Source organism: Chelonia mydas, chromosome 4 (genome assembly GCF_015237465.2).
Source record: "Chelonia mydas isolate rCheMyd1 chromosome 4, rCheMyd1.pri.v2, whole genome shotgun sequence".
Lineage (NCBI taxonomy): Eukaryota > Metazoa > Chordata > Testudines > Cheloniidae > Chelonia > Chelonia mydas.
The window spans coordinates 91,438,442-91,456,188 of NC_057852.1; the positions used below are offsets into that span (position 1 = coordinate 91,438,442).

Here is a 17,747-nt window from a genome sequence, read left to right on the forward strand (position 1 = left end):
TGATGTCTCCCAAAATTCAGAGCTTCAGTAGTTATGTTGAGTGAAATTCAGTGGTTTGCTGTGGTAAGAAAAGGTGAATAATTTCTGGCAAAAAGTATCTGCACATTTGACATGAAACTGGAAAAGAGGCAAATATTTGCTCATTTTACTTTAGGGAGAGGAAATATGTTATTAATTTTTCTATGGGTGAAATTGAGATTTTAAGCAATGGTTCTGCTAATCCCAATTTTTTTAAATCCAAATTTATGAAGAGGGAAAGAAAATCTAATTATGGAACAAGTTTCTTCAGGTAAAATGACATATTTGACCACCAATATAACTCATTAGTTGCACTGAAACTTCTAAATGATCTTGGTCTTTTCAAACTCAGTGCAGCAACTCTGATGCCCCTCCTCAAAACTCCGCATGACAGTGAACATCCAGAATGCAGTGTTTTAGTTTGAATCTCAGAGATCTAGACATTTTCATTATTAGTTATTATTCTTATTCATGTATATGGTTCCCAGAGTGTGGCTGGTGGTTGAAAGGTCTGAACCCCAGATGGAATCCAATTTCAAACTGATCCCAGATGGCCAAGCAGGTTTTGGAACTTTTGGTCTAGTGGTTCCTTGGGGCTGCTGCACCCCTCAGCTTAGATTCAGTCTGCACGCCTGAGAGAGAGCTGCGGATCAACGGGATCCGGGACGAGAAACGAGGAGAGAGACGGAGTAAGCAATCCAGAACCCCCACTCTAAAATTTGGGGGTAAATAGGCTCCAGATACCTGGAGAGGGATAAGGGATTAGAGCTGATACCCGGGGGATACAGAACAGGCCCGGCTTTCTTCAAGGGAGGACTCTGTCCACCCGTTTCGCGGTCAGAATGGCTCTTGTGCGTTTTTCACATATGGAAATTGTACCACAGTCCCTTCGCGCAAGGGAAGTGTAAAGACTTTTTACGGCGTCCCTAACACTTTGGAAGACATTTAAAGGGCTAGGTACTCATTTTAGTTTAGAAGCTAATTTCCCAGCCTCCTCCCACCATGCACAAAGACTGGGCGGTCTCTGAGCTCTCGGAGAACTTCCCATAATGGGCCGTCCAGAATCTAGGACCGACTTCCGTCTTGGCCACTCAGCTCTGCAGGAAGCTGGTCTACGTAGCCAATAGGAAGAGCACAGTCGCCACATGGCGAAGTGATTGGTTGAGACGATTGGCCGCCTCAGGGAGGGATTGACACCTATGAACCAATCAAAATGAACAATAAGGGCGGAGACAGATGAATGTCGTCCATCTTCACCAATTAGTGTTTGTTCCTGTTTGAGAGCCGCTTGCCAATGGGGAGGGAGAGGAGGCGGGAAGAAGGAGCCGGACCGTCGAGTTATCGAGGGGGGAAGGAGCGATCGGGATAAAGCCGGGGAGACGCCGATGGAGATTTAATTCACTAAGCGGTTCCTATCGGACTAGCCCTTAAAGGGGCCGTAGTAGCAGGTTGAGGCGGTGGTGCTGTGGAGTGCGGGAGTTCTCAGCGGTGGCGGAGGTAGCGGTGAGAGAAACATTTTAATTGGTGGGGTAGGTAACTCGGCGCCGGGGTGTGGGTATATGGGACTCATTCATTATTGGAGCGTGGAGGCCGCCTGCTCCCAACGGAAATGGAACGGTAGGGGTCGGGGAACCGCCGTCGCGCGACGCGCTGTAAACCAGGCAGCGCAAGCGATGGTGGCGCGCGCGCGGCGTCTCTGTAGCTGGCCCGGCCCCTGGCTCGCGCTGCTTTGTTTACAGCTTGGGGGCGGCTGTGTTGGAAGTTACCCAACGGTGCCTTCGGGCTGGGCGCCGCGCCAGCTCCCGCTCCCCGGAACAGGGCAGCCTGAACCCGTCTTGCGCCCGGTGGGTCCATCTGTGTCTGTAACGGGCTGCTTGGAGTCTGGGTTGCGGGGCGCCCCTTGGGGCTGATCCTCTCCCCCGGGCCGAAGCTCTTCTCTGGTGCGAGGGGACCCGGTGTTCTCTGCCGGGGTGGGGCTCTGCGCTCCCTCGTCCCTTAGTAGTCATAGCAGAGCCGTGACCGTCGGCCTCTAGAAGTGGCTGCCCTCGCGGCCTCCCCCAAGCAGGGCGCTCCCCAGAGCATCGCTGCCTCGCACATCAGCAGGTTCTGTGTCTGGGCTGCGAGCAGCCAGAGGCGACAGTGGTCCCTGGCGGCGGCGCGGGAGCTCGCTGGCTGGTATCGCTGGCACAGTAGGATCCCCCCACAGAGCGGCTTGTGTTCGGGGCTGCTGGCCTCCGCCTGGCCCCACAGGAGCGGACGGCGGTTCAGCGCCTTGCGGGCTCCTCACACTGGCGGGGCCTGTTCCCAGCAGAGGTGGGGCAAAGCGGAGAGAAACTGCTATTGGGACCCCCCGGAACACCCCCATTCCCATGCCAGGCTGGCTCCCGCTCGGCCAGTGCCAGCCCCTCAGGGGCACCTAGGAGGAGGCCCGTGCGCTGGGAGTGAAACATTGTTTCCTGGTCGCTCTCTAGGGTTTGGTAACAAAGTTAATTACCTCCGTTCGGTGCGGTGTGTGAGAGGCCGCTGGCTCTAGCCTGGGGCTGCGTGCAACTTCCAGTGTGAAACTGAGACTGCGAAAAATGGCTTGTTTTGACAGACTTCGGGGGCGGGAGAGACACTTTCAAAGCCCAGTTCAGACTCCCTCTGCACATTTAACTGTAGTAGGAGGTCCCATTTAATGAAAGCTATTCAATTTGATAGTCAAGATTCTAAACTTGTATTAGTATGCATGCTTTTTTTTATTTGTATCTGCTACTCTTTCAAAGAGGTTGTCGAAATTGCAGTGGTGCAGGTGTACCTGTGACAGCTCATCTATTTATTTTTTGGCGATTCGTCTGTTCTGGTGCCTCTCTTAGACAAATGTAACATTTTTAAAAACACAGAATTCAGAACAAACAACAAAATAATAATCAACCATCCAGGGCATGCATATTTCCTTCTCTTAATTATTAAAAAAAATTAAATCTAAAATACACTGCTACCCAAAATGATACTGCTAGAGCCACCAATACATATTCAGCTAAAATGCCCATAGACTCAGCAGCAGGGTCAAGACCTAATAAAACAAACTAATTAGGCCTTCCAGAATACTGTGATGACCACCGAAACTGGGTTCTGATAGCTGTTGCTTCTGGAAACTGTTCTCCTCAACAATCTATCTATTTATTCAGTTCTAAGGACTGAAAAATCAATCTCGAGACCAGACAGCAAGAGCATCAACTGAGTGTGAGCCTATTCAATATCTGACATCTAGAAAAAATGTAAACCATAGCAGCAAGCATGTTAGAATTCTGTAAGTTGAGTCTAATCAGTGGTAACTAAGACAGGACCAAATTACCATCTTAGATGCTTCTCCAAAACTCTACTGTTGTGTAATGGAAATGATTTTTCATAAGACGTTCATGGACGCAGTTATCTAAACACTGAAAAAGTAGTTAATTGATAGATAGAAATGTTTACTGTAGGTGTCCTGTACATAATGCTCTTGAGGTGGTAGAATGAAGAGCCATTCAGTTCTGGGAGAGAGTGAGGAACAGGGGAATACAGAGTACTGGATTCAACAATAAACTAGCAGTTATTGTAAATTGATTAAAGCAATGGAATTATGCTGCAATTCTTCTTAAGAATTATTTCCCCGATATATTCTTCTTTCAGTACTTTTGCTACAGTGTTACACTATCAGTGGGAGTGTAAACTGTAACTTTAATACTTTAAAATCTCTGTGGAAAACTACAAAGCAAGTGCTGGAAAACCACATACTGATTCTTATCTTGTCATGCTGTTACAGGAAGGAAACAGAATATTTTGATAAAACTTACACGGCTGGTTAGTAAGCAAGGTATTTTAGGACAGAAACAAATTTCCCCTCCCCTCTGAGAAAGCTTGAGTTTAATTCAACACCACTTTATAGTGATAAAAAGTTATTGGCATTTGACGTCTAGTGAGAGTCAGCTTGCCAGTGGATGTGTGGTCCTCATCACACAAACCACTATCATAGTTGCCACTAAGTGGCTTCCAGGTTAGTAGCCTAAGCAAGTGAGGACAAGGTCTCTTAGGGGTAAATACTAATTTCCTTACTTCTGCAAGTGGTCTCTCAGAGAGCAGGGTGGAGGCACACTGCTTTGGTGATATAGTGGATAGGTGTATTGGCAGTCCCCATGCTGCAGGTGTTTATTTTTTAAAAAAAAACTTTTAAGAGTTGTTTTCTCCCCCCTTGGTGTCCCGTCCCCCCTGGTTCTTGCCTAGCGATTTAAAATTTGAAATTATTGTAAGAAACTAGTTTTATGCACTGCTTATGGTGACTAACGTTATGTTTCTGGTCATCTTGGACAGCTAAATTAGATTAATCTGAGTCTCCCTGCAGTAGCAAAACACAGTTGTGTATTCGTTTCTAGCAGTGCAGGGTGATGTTAAAATTGCCTCCACTCAAAGCTCTTGTTTTGATTGAGGTATAACACTTATTGCAATACCCAATGTTGGGCCTGAGCATCTTGATAGCTTTTCTTAACTTGAATTTAGTATGAGCATACACATAGGTACAGTTGTGTGTGCTCGTGTTAAATTTACTTTTCTGTATATGTTCATTAATATTCTCAAGGCAGTTGCTATTATGGCCCATGTGCAACTATCAGTATTTATACTTTCCTAATATGCTGGGTAAGATGTTCTGTGTAGGTGTAGTCTTTTTACTAGGGCTGTCGATAAATTGCGATTAACTCAAAAAATTAATTGTGATTAAAAAAATTAATCACTATCAATCGCAATTTTAATTGCACTGTTAAACAATAGAATACCAATTAAAATTTATTAAATGTTTTGGATGTTTTTCTACATTTTCATATATATTCTGTGTTGTAATTGAAATCAAAGTGTATATTATTTTTAATTACAAATATTTGCACTGTAAAATGATAAAAGAAATAATATTTTTCAATTCACCTCATACAAGTACTGTAGTGCAATCTCTTTGTTGTGAAAGTACAACTTACAAATGTAGATTGTTTGTTACATAACTGTTTTGTTTTGTTAGTGTAATGTAACCCTTCTGAGCCTACAAGTCCTCTTAGTCCTACTTCTTATCTCAGCGACTGGCTGAACAAACAAGTTTGTTTACATTTACAGGAGATAATGCTGCCGTCTTCTTATTTACAATGTCACCAGAAAGTGAGAACGGGCATTTGCATGGCACTTTAGTAGCTAGCATTGCAAGGTATTTACGTGCCAGATACACTAAAAAAATCTTATGGCCCTTCATGGTTCAGCCATCATTCCAGATGACATGCTTCCATGCTGCTGATGCTCGTTAAAAAAAAAAAATGCATTAATTACATTTGTGACTGAACTCCTTGAGGGAGAATTGTATGTCTCCTGCATTGTTTTACCTGCATTCTGCCATATATTTCATGTTATAGCAGTCTCGGATGATGACCCAGCACATGTTCATTTTAAGAACACTTTCTCTGTAGATTTCACAAAATGCAAACAAGGAATCAGTGTGAGATTTCTAACCGACTCAAGATTTAAGAATCTGAAGTGCCTTCCAAAGTATGAGATGGACAGGGTGTGGAGCATACTTTCAGAAGTCTTAAAAGAGCAACACTCTGATGCAAAACTACAGAACCCGAACCACCAAAACAGAAAATCAACCTTCTGCTGGTGGGATCTGACTCGGATGATGAAAATGAACATGCGTCGGTCCGCGCTGCTTTGGATTGTTGTTGAGCTGAACCTGTCATCAGCATGGACGCATGTCCACTGGAATGGTGGTTGAAGTACGAAGGGACGTATGAATCTTTAGCACATCTGGCACGTAAATACCTTGCGACACCGGCTACACAGTGCCATGCGAACACCTGTTCTCACTTTCAGGTGACCTTGTAAACAAGAAGCAGGTAAGCATTATCTCCTGCAAATGTAAACGGACTTGTTTGTCTTAGTGATTGGCTGAACAAGAAGTAAGACTGAGTGGACTGGCAGGCTCTAAAATTTTACATTGTTTTATTTTTGAATGCAGTTTTTTTGTACGTAATTCTACATTTGTAATTTCAACTTTCATGATTGAGATTGCACTACAGTACTTGTACTAGCTGAATTGAAAAATACTGTTTTGTTTTTTTACAATTCAAATACTTGTAATTAAAAATATAAAGTGAGCACTGTACACTTTGCATTCTGTGTTGTAATTGAAATTAATATATTTGAAAATGTAGAAAACATCCAAAAAAAATCAAATAAATGGTATTCTATTGTTTAACGGTGCGATTAATTGCGCCATTAATCATGTTTGCTTTTTTTTTAATCGCTTGACAGCCCTACTTTTTACTTATTAGATCTTTGCTTTGGTAGATCTTCAAGGAAAGCAAGTTATAAAGCAGTGTACCCGTCACTTAGGGAAACTGGTTGTATTCTTTTCTGCTTAACACAGGGGGTTATTAAACTGACTACAGCTCCTGTAGTATTCCATGGGGAGAAACAATAGTCTGTCAGCTAACCATTAAACCATTTATGGGTTTATAGATCAAAACCAGCACCTTTACATTTCATTCAGCAGTCAACTGGTAAACCGTGCAGATCATGGCTCATGGGTATAACATGCTCCCTGTGGGAAGAAACCAAGCAGAGGTATTAGTATCCAATATTAGTTTTAAGGTGTAGCTCCATTTAAAGCACATTGCAGTAATCCAGTATTGAGATGACAGAAGCATGGATATTTATGCTGAGATCTGCATCCAGAAGATCATAATCTTTCCAAGCACATATGATTATCTTGAAAAATAAAACAATAATTTAGTTGCTTGGAGTGCTGCTGAATTGCACAGAGCGCTGTTGAGTGTTCAGAGGCAGCTGATATTGAACATGACACTCCCTACTCCATTGCATTTCCAAAGTTGTAAGGGGAAGCAATAAATGGTAGTCAGATTTCCTCAGCTGGGATGCTCATGTTTCTGCCATTTCTTTAGATTGTTTCCCCATTCTGTAAGCGTTATCTCAACCGTATCTGGTCTTTTTGCTGCACCAGCTGGGTTGGAATAGATGGACACATGGAGATGGGTATCTTTCCTATACTGCAATCCATAATTCCCCTAATGACTTAAAAAGAGATTGAATAGGAGGGGTGACAGAATAGAACCCAGTAGAGAAGTGGTGGGCAACCTGCGGCCTGCACACAGCCCATCAGGGTAATCCGCTGGTGGTCCACCAGACAGTTTGTTTACATTTGCACGGCTGCCTGCAGTTTGCCGTTCTCGGCCAATGGGAGCTGTGGGAAGCGGCGGGCAGCATGCTCCTGCGGCCCACACCACTTCCCACAGCTCCCATTGGCTAGGAACGGTGAACCACGGTCACTGGGAGCTGTGGACAGCCATGCAGATGCAAACAAACTGTCTGGTGGCCCACCAGTGGATTACCCTGATGGGCCGCAGGTTGCCCACCACTGCGGTAGAGCCTTGCATGAGAGAACAAATAGCAGTTGCTCAGTACTTCTCACTGGAATCCCTCAAAAAAGGGAGCAGAACCACTCAAGCAATTCTGTTCACCCTACTGCGGTCTGCTGTCACTCCAACAATACCTTTAATTAAAAAAAAAAAAAAAAAAAGACTCATACATATCTCAGTATTTTTTGTGACAGATTTGTCTTTTTATAATCAAAGATTAAATGCATAAGGTTCGAGACTATTAGAAACCCAACTTTAGTCATGCAGTTTTAAGTCCATACTCTGGTGCCTGAATAAGTGGCCTGACTTAGTGTCAAATGCCCAGTACTTTTACTGACTTCAGTGGGAGCTGTTGGTTGCTCGTTGATTTTGAAAAGCAACTTTAAGTGCCTGATTTTGAAAATCTTGGCAGTGATGTATAAGAAAGCACAGTTCCTTATAGAATGTATTTATAACTTTGTAACAGCAACAAAAAAGCTGAATGAGGTACTCATTTTTAGCAGGAGTTCCATAGGAATGTCAGTAAACCAAATCTGCTCATGAAGTTTTTTCTTTTTAAAACAAACTAACCAACCACTCCCAAACCATGTTAAGAGCTGAATTCTGAAATTCATGATCTGTTAATAAAATGGGAAGAACACCAACAGCCAAATTGCAGGCTGTTCCATACTGCCCTGAATGTAAGGGGTTCAAGTTGTGAGACACAGTTAGTCACAGAAACTACCTCTTATTCTTGACTTTTGCATCAACAAGAGATTTATGCATAGACTAGCCCGGGGTGGCCAACCTGAGCCTGAGAAGGAGCCAGAATTTACCAGTGTACATTGCCAAAGAGCCACAGTAATAAGTCAGCAGCCCGCCATCAGCTCCCTCCCAGCACCTCCCGTCCACTGGCAGCCCCACCAGTCAGCGCCTCCCCCTCCCTCTCCACACCTCCCGATCAGCTGTTTCATGGTATGCAGGAGGCTCCGGGTGGTGGGGGAGCGAGGGTATGACAGGCTCAGAGGAGGGGGTGGGAAGGGGTGGAGTGGGGGCAGGGCCTATGGCAGAGCCAGAGGTTGAGCAGTGAGCACCCCCTGGCACGTTGGAAAGTTGGCTCCTGTAACTCCAGTCCCGGAGTCGGTGCCTATACAAGGAGCCGTATATTAACTTCTGAGGAGCCGCATGTGGCTCCGGAGCCACAGGTTGGTCACCCCGGACTAGCCAATCATGTCAAAATGGCTAATAAGGCAGATTTATTGTCTGTGCATGTATCTTGCAAGCACAGACCTGACATGACATTTCAAAAAGGCAGTCCTGTATCTCTCTGGGTTCCAAAAGTAACCTAGTAGTATTCCCCGCCTGCCACCCCTTCAGCTGTCTAGATAATACCAATGGCCTTAGAAAAGTATTAGTTAACAGTTCTGAAAAGCAATGGAATTACTTTTCTTATGTCTCTCTATACTAGATATTATGGTAGTATTTTATACCAGTCTGCTTCAGTCAAAGTGTATATTCAATTTATAAAACTCTAGCAGATATTGGCAAACGTTTGGGGAATGGAGGTAAAAATCCCTACAATTTAATAAATCTTGGAAAATAATGCTGCTTCTCCATCAACTTTCAGCAATTCTGAAACAATATAGTGAGCTTGTGTGAATCACTTCTTGGCTTGGCTTCATCTTGCAGATGAACTAGTTTGTTTTTGACCTTCATTGGTGGTGGCTTTTTTCTCTGTACATTTTTTTGATTGGGACTACAATGCTTCTAAGTGCAGTAGAATCTGCTTAATAGCAAACTGGATAATAACTTCTGGTTAATAGCAACATTTTGCCAGGAACTGAACCAATCCCATCCCATGGACTTTAATGTTAATGGAATTTGGAAAATGGCAACAGCATGGCACTTATTGAGAATGTTTTTTGGAGGAAAGGTCCCAGCAGCAGGCAAGGTGCTGAGATGTGCATTCTCTGGCTGCAGCCCCGCAAACCTGCCTGCATGCAGACACTGCATCCGAGGTAAGGGGCTGTGGTCTGGGAGGGGAGGCTGTAGCCTGGGTGCTGGACCTGCATAGTACTTCTCCCTGTGCTATCCAGGCTGCCCCCTGACAGGGGGCTACACCCAGGGTTCCTTGTGCTGGGATGTGCTGAGCACTGGAGAATTCGAGAAGTCCTGTGCAGCTCTGTGGGCTCCCAGTGTAAACACTCCCATAGAAAGCCCCAAGGTCCAGGCTGTAGCCCCCTTCCCTGCCCCTCCCTCCCCCCCTTTTCTACTGCTCTGCCCACAGGCAGTTGGGCAGGTCTGTAGCCAGGGAAAACGCATCTAATTAGTAATTAAGATAATGATTACTTAATCTGCAGCAAGGAAAATTTAGGTTAGATATTAGGAAAAACTTTCTAACTATAAGGGTAGTTAAGCTCTGGAATAGACTTCCAAGGTAGGCTGTGGAATCCTCATCATTGGAAGTTTTTAAAAACAGGTTGGACAAACACCTGTCAGGGACACTATAGGTTTACTTGGTCCTACCTCAGTGCAGGGGGCTGGCCTAAATGACACCTGAGGTCCCCTCCATCCCTATATTTTTCTGATTAATGGACTAAAAAGGTGTGGGGTGGGATGGGGAGGGGAGAGTGGGAGGAGATGCGGAGGGCTAGACAGCAGGATAGTGATTTAATGCACTATCCTATAGAGACCGGATTTCATGTTTTGAAGTTGACAAGGTAAATTTAATGTTTAGTTCTGCAGGCCTATTCCTTTATAGGCAAGCGGCAGACACAACTGATTTTGGTCAACTTAATACACCCTCTCTCTCTCTCTCTATATATATATATATACGCACACACACACACACGCAAGCGGCAGACACAACTGATTTGGTCAACTTAATACACCCTCTCTGTACGTACATGTAACACACACACACACAATTAGAAAGTTTATGTCTGCTTTATGATTGGAACTGTCAGGTGGCCAGGAAATAGGGATAAACAATGACTCCATCAACTTGTTAAAATGACCACTTTGAAATATTTGCATTAGTTTAATGACTGTGTATTTGAAAACATACAATTGGGTTTCCTTGACCTCAGAGTATCACAACAGTCTAAAGGGTAAAAACAACAATCCTTTGATAAATTTTGTAGAGGTAACTGTGCTGGTGACATTTCGAGTCAACATCATGATCATCTTGTTTTTCATTATGATCTCTGAGTGCATGGGTTACCACAATCTTCATTGTCTTGCATGTACACAGTTCTGTGTAGAGAAGATGGTTCTGAGTACAGACACAGTTAATTGTCCAGCAACCCTACTAGTACATGCACAAATAAGGTTTTATAAAAACTCAGATGCCGTTGGGTTTTTGAAGAATACAGGAAGTAGTTTGTCATCCACATTTTTTCATCCATGTTGCAATGGTGATCCCATATCCGGGGTTTACCTGTATGCAAAGACATCCAAGTCTTTGTATGCGAAGATGCTTTTTTGACATGCTCTTCAAAACTGTCCTCATGTGGTGGGAGCTTGGCCAGTGACTTGTCCTTTGTGGTGGCTAAATGGAGGTGCATGCAATTCAAGTCTTTGTGGGCCTCCTTTTCTTTCTTGCTCTGGTCATACTGCACTGCTGCTAACTTCCTTGCTGCAGAAATTGTGGCTTGTCTATCACTCTCTTCCAATTCGAGAAGATATTTATAGTTGTAAGCTCCCTTTGTCTCAACATTAATCCCCCCCCACCCGGTATACATCTTGTTACATCTTGTTACAGTATGTACAGCAGGAAATATGTTGCAGGAGTGAGTGTATCACAGATTGCATGGACAGGTATGAAACGATGCTCGTCAGTTGTGATGGTGAAACTACCTGTTTCAATCCGCATGTTATCAATGTGTTCCATTTTTTGTAAAGTAATGAACAGCGAGGTCCAAAACATCTGTATCAGGTGATCTAATTACTATGGTTCCTTTGATACCAAGATATCCAAAAGTCATATTGGGACATACAGAATGCAGAAGCATCCTTGTGTCTGCTTCCTAGATAAGTTCATCAAGTATAGGTCAATCAGTGTCTATTAGCCAGGATAGGCAGGGATGGTGTCTCTAGCCTGTTTGCCAGAAGCTGGGAATGGGTGACAGAGGTGGATCATTTGATGATTACCTGTTCATTCCCTCTGGGGCACCCAGCATTTTCCACTGTCGGAAGAAAAGAAATTGGCTAGATGGACCTTTGTTTTGACCCAGCATGGCTGTTCTTATGTTCCTCTTGAGTACAGTGCAAGTTTTGGGCTTCTTCAACACTTCTACTGGTGATGGACTTTGCTACTTCTCTATTAGAAAGGCCTCCAGCAGGAAGGAGTGTTTGTGTTGGGTGTGCTCCTACATTGTTGGGTACATTTTGAACCATACATTCACATAGGAATTTTCCTAGTAACTTCTTGTTGGATGCAACGTTTTGAATTTTTTTTTTTCACCATGGAGTAGCAGGGCATTTACCAATCACCAATGCATCCAACATTAAATCTGGTCTGGCACTGTCTTTCCGCAATTTCAGTTGTTGTCATATCTGTTGAAGACTCTGATTACAGAATTAGCTTTGTCAAATCCTTTTAGGATCTTCCTCAAATACTCAGCAGCCAATTTATTGGATGTGTGGAATTTGTCCCCAGCCATTATTTGCATGGCGTCTCTGATGTACAGTGTAGTTTCTTTGTTGCATGCTCTTAGCTCATGGGTTTTTTCAGCTTGACCTTCCAGCTAATGCCCTAATTCATCTTTGTCCATTCTTCTCATTATTCCATCAGCCTTGAAGAGGGACATAGGCAGAGGTTCTATTGGGTGACTAAGAACGGTTGCTATTGAAACATCTTCTTGCTCAGGACAGGTCTTTGCAGAAAAAGATCTCTGGAGTGATAGCTACTGTGATTTGTCCCTCTCTTGTCAGACTTAAATTTGGTCGTCTTGGCTATGTCAGCAAATGTTTTGATGCTAGATTTCTTAACTGGGCAGAAGAAGCTAGATGTCCCAGCAGAATCAAGTTCACCTCTTACAAATCTCTCCATTTGTTCTTCACCAGCATCTGCTATTTTCAGTAGAGACTCTTGTACATCTGATGTTATGTGCTGTCCCATAGATATGTTAAGTACCTCTGGATGTGATTCAAGGTCAGATGGGTTTGTCATGTTGAAGACATGGTTGGTAAGAGCTGTAATATACTCTTCATCCCTCTTCAGTACAGAGGTAAGGTATTGCATATATTTTCCCTTTGCTATTTCTAGATAGGCCACTTCTTTCTCTCATAGCTTTTGCATATTCACTCAGGATCTGACTTGTGAGAGTCCGTCTGATCAGTGCTGGCTTCTTTCTTGTCAGTCCCATACTCCCACTTCTGCTCTTTGAGTCTCTTTGGCAGTTTTCTCTGTTTCCGTGTCATTCCAATTTCATTGAAAGAATCAGAAGAATCTGATGCACAGCAAATTCCCTAGATTCAAAGGCACTATGTACTACTTCAGGGTGATTTTAACATGTCAAGAGCAAAGAGTGGTATTCGCCTGGAATAATTGAGCTTCTTTACAGTAGAGCAATATGGAAGCATGGTGCACTGTGTGTCAGTAAAGTTTCCAATGACCCTCTTGTTCTGCATTGACATCTGGAAGAAGTATCTGCATAACCTAGAGAAAGTGATCCTAGAACATGAATATTGGAGACTGGGCATACTTCCAAGGCTGAAATTTCTCCAGTAGTAATAGCATATACTGGGTTACAGCACCATCAAGCACTTTAATGACATGTTGTAAGGACTTATTGTCTTCAGATTCCAACATCTTTAGAGTGTCAGCCGAACTTTGCCAGACAAATGATGGAACTACATGATACCTCCTTCCTGCTCACACTATTTAACAAATGAATAAAGTTTCAGAGCACTCAGGACCTCGGATGCTAGACTCAAGCCACAGAGCACAGTTGAATTGCTTATCCTCAAGCATTTGATCTACGCTACAAGCTGCAATAACATTAGAAACAACAACAGGGTCTAGCAGTCCTGCATCTCCCCAGAATTTCTGAATATATTGAGTAAAACAGGATAGGGTGTGAAAATTACCCAGGCTGATCACATTGGGAGAGAGTTCATTTCATTTGCTGAGCAACAGCATACTGCTGCTGATTCATGGCTGAAGACATGCTGCTGTCCTAAAGCTGCTGACATTTCCTTACATTTCAGCATTGTAGCAGAGACTGTGGCCATGTTAGGTGGTTTGGCATTCATAATAGGTGCATATGCAAATGCTGTGTAGGTTCTCTTCTTTGTTGCAAGCTTGTGATTGAAACCAGTCCAAAATGGAATCACTTGAGTGGAAACATTATCAATGTCATTTGGTATTGGTAGAACATCACAGGGTAGTAGTCTTAAAAGACATCACGAGAGATCTCTGACAGTGTATACTTGTAGGTGACGAGTTTTTTCTCAAGTAAAAAGAAAAGGAGGACCTGTGGCACCCTAGAGACTAACAAATTTGTTTGAGCATAAGCTTTTGTGAGCTGCAGCTCACTTCATCGGATGCATGTACTCAAGTACTCTTTCATGATGAGTTGGTTCTGGACGTGTTCAAGGTTTTTCAAATGCTGCATGCTACATAGGAGACTCTGATTGCCAGGGGGAGAGAGTAAGTGACTTTTCTCTCCCATGTTTCAGTGATAGTCTAGCATTACAAGAAATATCTGCAGAATGTTCTTGAAATACCATGCTCTAGCCATTGACTGGAAGGTATTCTTTTCATCAATGGCCTGTGTTGATGTCTATGCTATAATCTTCTTCATGGGTGACATTTCCATCAGTATGAAGTGGTACAATTCCATTTGGAATTAACACACTTCCCTGGAGTTTTTTTTACTTCAGTTTTTGCAGCGCTAGTGATGAACTGCCTCAATTCATCATAATTGATGCAGAATCCATGAAGATGTAGTATGTTAATTGAATTGCTGGAACCAAACTCATGTAGCTGTGCAGCAAGGGTTATGTGCAGTGGCTTGATGATTTTGGAACTGTTAAATACTATGCACTCTGCAGTTGAAAGGCACCTTCTTTGAATGTCTTCTGAAGGATGATACTCATTGCTTGCTGAAGTATATTCCTCTTTATCAACCAATGGACAGATTCCTGCACTGGTTGGGGCACAAAAATAGCTGACCTCTAAACTACAATCACTCAGGCTTTGGATAATATTGTCAGGCTTTAGTTTTGGCTGTTTCACACTGAAAGATTAAAGTGGCATTATATGAAGCCACTTATTCATTTGAAAGCTGTTCTTCAGGCTCACTTGTCAGAAGAACAGTCACAAAACATTTGGATAATTTTAAGTTCCTGCTTCAGATTTATAGCAGCTTGGATAGCATCAGCTAATGTTGTTGTGCTGCATAAAACAGTGGTTGACTTGCTGTGCATGGAATAAAATTGCAGAGTTGTTTTTCTAATCTTGCCTGTAACTTGCTACTGGAATATCTTGCATTTTTTATAACTGAAGGGAATAGGGCTTTGTACAATAAGAATGCTCTTCTCCTGTCCAAGCTGCTACAAAGACAATCCGCTGATAAAACATAGTGTTACAAGGTGACTGTGTTGTTGCAGTGTAATTAGGTAGTTTTGCTTTAAGATTTATTTTACTCAGGTAAGAAGACAGGCAGTGATAATCTACATCCTTAGCAGTCAAGTCTTCCATAGATATTCTGCTCAACATGTCATCTCCTCTTTGAAGTGCTGCCTCCCTTACATTGGTTGGTCTCTCTCAAATGTTTCTATTTTATAAAGTTTCTTGTGTGTGTTCTCAAGCAAAAAGTGCAAAAGGACCAGTTGCTGGAGCACATGGTCGCTCTAGTTGGTTTATAAGGAAGCGGGTAAATGGGATGCTTTCTGCTTAGATTGAGTCTGTCGTCTTTCCTGGGTTGTTGTCACGCTGTCTGGAGTGGCTCAGGTTTGTGAGTGCCTTCTTCAGGACAGACTGTCAGTAAAGAGGGCAGACACCCCAAACTTAGATTTCACCAGGCCAGTGACAAAAGTGAACTCCTGGACCACAAGCAGTCCCCTTAGACTCTCCAGTCTATCTTGCCACCCAGACAAACTGGACTTTGTGATAAAATGGTTACTTACACCAAAAATCACATAACATTTAGGTTGCTTCTAGTCCCAAGAGACTAGTCACTTACCTCAGATCAACTGGTTCTCTAACTCTTACACAAAAGACAACACAGGTAGCCAACTCTATAATTAACTAAAGGTTTATTAGCTAAGAAAAAGAAATGAGAGTTATTGAGAGGTTAAAGCAGGTAAAATTATTTGCACAGGTGAGTCATAGTTTGTAATTCCAAATGGTTGCAGTGATGTAATAAACTGCCAGTTTCCCAAAAATCTTTTCAGGGTACCCAGATTGTCTCTGAGGATCTCCACTTTGCATCTGGTACATTTCCCTGTAAGAGTCCAAACAGTCCAGAGATGCAGGATCTTTCCTTGAATCCATACTTACAGCTGCTTCTCACAGAAAACAAGTTGACAGTCACTACCCACATAGGCTTTTCCTTTGTTAATGGAGAGTGAAGAATGCATTTTGACTTCAGATCATCACACACTACTACTTGCTTTGAAATGAGCACTTTTCTGTTTAAAGTTCTTCATTTGCATTCAACAAGGCTTCTTTCTTATTTGATAGATTATCTAGTTACAGGGGTATACACAATGTAAATGTACGCTACTACATTATAATGGCATAAAGATAAGTGGAAAACAATGCAAGTGACATCCCACTAGTTTTCATGAAGTTGAAACACCAAATACACTCATACATTTAACAATCATTTTGATCTATATTAATACACGAGTGACTTGGCCTGAGGATTTGACATGAGCTGGCACCTGGTCTGCCAGTGTCACAAGTACTACTCTGACATGCTTGTGTGTTTCTGAAAGCAATCCCTGTGACAGAGTACTGGTGACACATCATCTAAACTAGAAAACTCATCCAGGAACTGCCAATACAATTAATCTGTCCTGGTTTAGCAGCATCGCAGAATTCTGTCCAGCACTGGTGGCTTTTGACATTTTTTGCATTCTTTTGATTTCTTCTTTTGACAGCATATTTTTTTCAAAGTTTGAAGAGTCTCTTTCTTGTTAATGTGAGCTTCAAGGGGCTAGTATCCTCCATGTCTTCATACACTGTAACTTCCCTGCAGAGGTAAAATTTGCAGCATGTATTGTTAGCATGTTGTTGTCTACCATCACCATCTTTCATTTAGTGCCCTTGTACAGACTTGTGCTAAACTAGCTCTACTGTAGTATCAAAATTGCCGTTTTTATTTAGTGAGCACTTTGAAGTCCAATATGAGATTGTTTGTTGTTCTCTGTAACACTAATGCTGGCCTGTGTATAGGTGTCACTGAACTAAAAAGCTATTTTCTAGAATATTTCAGAGGCTAGTGCTGCATGCATGGGCAATTGCAAATTAAAACCGTCTACCAGGCACACTAAATACTACATTATATGGAGAAACATTACATTAGGAATTCCCATACATTTATATTTACGCATTATGCAGTACAAACTATAAGCATGCAATCTACTATTATTGGTGCACCGCCTTCAGGGTCAGACTGATATGGCCAAAAAATTTCAATTGAAAATATGAAAACTATTATAATCACTTGTGAGATAGTTTGACAAGAGTATGCAATGCAAAAACTTTTCATATTAGTATATTGCAAAATGTTGATATTTGCCATTTTTTCCACATGCTAAACAGATTAATTATTTCTGGAAAAAAAACCTTGCCCATGCAAAACCAATACAAATCTTCTTAATACATTGTCCTTTGGTAGCTTTGGCCAATAAACACCAAAGTAAGGTGTTGCAATTAACTTAAATTGTAGTCCTAGTTATGTTGCACTGTTTCTGGAATTGCAAAAAATGATACTTCCTCATTTTGGGTACCTACGGGCTTACAGCTCCACATCATACCTTGTCTAAAGGTACATAAAATAAACTTTCAAATAACATATGTGGATGTGTGTAGAGTGGGTACTTTAAACTCAAAAAAATGAGCCTTTTTGGAGAATTGTTGCATGACTATTATGTTATAGCATTTGATAGCATTGACAGTCTCTGCTTAGAAAAGGACCAGAAGTGGGCATCGTGGGGACTTTCAGGTTAGGACTGTAATTAAGAGCAGATCTGTAGAAGGAGGAAAAGCTTATGCATGGTCTGCTCACACAGCCTAGCTCTGGACAGTCTGATACAAAATTATCCAGTAAAATAAAAATATTGTTAGAAAAAATTGAAAAC

At 42.4% G+C, this 17,747-nt stretch overlaps 1 protein-coding gene across 2 annotated transcripts in view; it reads left to right on the forward strand.

The window, feature by feature from the left end:
• Window positions 1–1,316: 1,316 nt before the first annotated feature.
• FRYL (FRY like transcription coactivator) overlaps window positions 1,317–17,747 on the forward strand; it is a 387,869-nt gene continuing 371,438 nt past the window's right edge. Inside the window, exon 1 of one of the 2 annotated variants that reach the window (XM_037897819.2) lies at window positions 1,317–1,521. The gene's annotated coding sequence lies outside the window, so the exon portion shown is untranslated. Of the gene's footprint in view, window positions 1,548–17,747 lie in introns of both variants that reach the window. The other variant, XM_037897820.2, reaches the window with a different exon arrangement.